At 43.9% G+C, this 2,461-nt stretch overlaps 2 pseudogenes; both read left to right on the forward strand.

Annotated features, from left to right (window-relative positions):
* Positions 1–1,308: 1,308 nt before the first annotated feature.
* Positions 1,309–1,395, forward strand: LOC135277893 (small nucleolar RNA U3; annotated as a pseudogene).
* A 278-nt stretch (positions 1,396–1,673) lies between these two features.
* LOC135277890 (small nucleolar RNA U3) lies at positions 1,674–1,865 on the forward strand (annotated as a pseudogene).
* The last annotated feature ends 596 nt before the right edge of the window (positions 1,866–2,461 follow it).

Here is a 2,461-nt window from a genome sequence, read left to right on the forward strand (position 1 = left end):
AAGCCTAATACTAAAAAATAATTACACAACAATAAACCACTATCTACAATGAAATTCCTGTAACAAAAAGTATCTTAAATGGAATGATTGAAGGGCCTGGAAGCAGTAAGACACAGACGCATTTTCTGAGTTATAAGAAAGAAAGACGGGGTGTAATATAGGAAAAATTATCTTCACTCCCATCTTACCCTGTCCCCAATTTTAGGCATAACCATTTTATTTAACTGTTCTTGGTGTTCCCTTGAGTACTTTATACAGCCTTCTAATGGCATTTACCTCAATATTTTAATACCTTATTTAAATGTCTGCCTTTTCATGCACTCAGTACCCAGCATCTTTCTAAAGCATTTTATGTATTAAATATACCCCTGATAAAAGAATGAGTGAATAAATGAAGACATCAATAAAAAGAGCTCATTACCCTGAAGGAACTACCCTGGTCCTCTTGGCACTTCAGAAATGGCACCTAGAATTTCATCAGTGTCTTCCTGGGAATGAAAAATTGAAAGCTGACGAACTGCATTTTTTTTTTCAGAACCACTTATTAACTTGAATTTTCTACAGGGCTATTGCACTTCTCTGAGTTTATGTCAGACACAAGGATGGCAGCCCAAGGACCAGTGAGAATCCCACCTCTGTCCCTCCTGCTGCCAAGACAGTGGCAGTGTAAAAACAGCAATTCTAGAAATCTAAGAGCTGAGATTTTTTCACAATGAACCATTTTCCTGGTAGAAGTCCGCATTTTTAAGCTTTACCAGCTCCCAGCCCCATTCTGATGATACATATAAAGTGCATGCCATTGCAGCTATAATGAGTTTGGGTTCATGGTGAAACCTTTAAAGGACAATCTAAAACCACATTTGTATTATTTCAACATATATATGGTCCTTATTCTATCCCAAAACTCAGCTGGAGTTGCCTCTCTTTTAAAATTCAAACAAGTATAGTCTAAACTCCTACACCATTTCCTTCCCTACTCCCAGAGGAAATTTTCTGTCCCTCCCAATTGCACTTGAAATTGCACTTGAAATTCTTTAGAAAGAAGGAGAAGAGCACTTCTATTTACAAATATTATATTCTCTTACTTGGTTCTGGCTTCAAGTTCTTTTGAACTCCATAAGCTGGGTTGAGGGATCCTTTCATTGTATACTTGACATGATTCTAACCACCAATTCCTTCCCCACATGAAGTACCAACAAGCTGAAGACTGGGCATAGGTCAGACCTCTGCTCTATTTTGGGAAGGGACAGAACTATGTTGCAGTGTCCAGCAAACTAAATTAAAAACTGGATATAAGATGCCCACACTAAGACTCTACTTTCAGGAATCATTTCTATATTTCATTCCTAGAGAAGTTTCTCTGAAAGTGTAGACCAGCAGTCCCCAGTCCCTGGGCAGCTGAGCAGTTCCTGTTAGGAACCAGGTCACCCAGCAGGACGTGAGTGGCAGGTGAGCCAGCATTACCGCCTGAGCCCTACCTCCTTCCGGATCAGCTGCAGCATTAGATTCTCATAAGAGTGTAAACTGTATTGTGAACTGTGCATGCCAGGGATCTAGGTTGCATGTTCCTTATGAGAATCTAATGCCTCATGATCTGAGGTGGAACAGTTTCATCCTAAAACCAGCCCCTGAACTCGACCTGTGGAAAAACTGTCTTCCACGAAAACAGTCCCTGGTCCCAAAAAGGTTGGGGACCTCTGAAGAGCACTTGAAACCAGGAGGAGGAGTGAGGAGGAGGCACAGGGCTCTCTCCTGAGTGCCAGGACAGCTCTGGGTGTTGCTTTGCTGTAGGTGCCATTTGGCATTAAGGATTAATTTTCTCTTCCTCCAAGAAAGTAAGCAGGAGAGGGCACAGTCTGAGTGGTTTCCTATACCCAAAGGATAATAAATCATTCTATTATAAAGATACATCCACACATATGTTTATTGTGGCACTGTTCACAATAGCAAAGACTTGGAACCAACCCAAATGCCCATCAATGATATACTGGATAAAGAAAATGTGGCACATATACACCATGGAATACTATGCAGCCATAAAAAAAGATGAGTTCATGTCCTTTGCAGGGACATGGATAAAGCTGGAAACCATCATTCTCAACAAACTGACACAAGAGAAGAAAACCAAACACCGCATGTTCTTACTCATAAGGGGGTGTTGAACAGTGAGAACACATGGACACAGGGAGGGGAACATCACACATTGGGGCCTGTCGGGGGTGGGGGACTCGGGGACGGATAGCAGGGGGTGGGGGGATAGGGGAGGGATAGCAGGGGGTGGGGGATAGGGGAGGGATAGCAGGGGGTGGGGGATAGGGGAGGGATAGCAGGGGGTGGGGGGACTGGGGGAGGGATAGCAAGGGGTGGGGGGACTGGGGGAGGGATAGCAGCGGGTGGAGGGATAGGGGAGGGACAGCAGGGGGTGGGGGAATAGGGGAGGGATAGACGGGGGCAGGGGAAT

The sequence above is a fragment of the Aotus nancymaae genome, unplaced genomic scaffold (genome assembly GCF_030222135.1).
Source record: "Aotus nancymaae isolate 86718 unplaced genomic scaffold, 86718_ANA_hifiasm-v0.15.2.pri h1tg000033l, whole genome shotgun sequence".
Taxonomy (NCBI): domain Eukaryota; kingdom Metazoa; phylum Chordata; class Mammalia; order Primates; family Aotidae; genus Aotus; species Aotus nancymaae.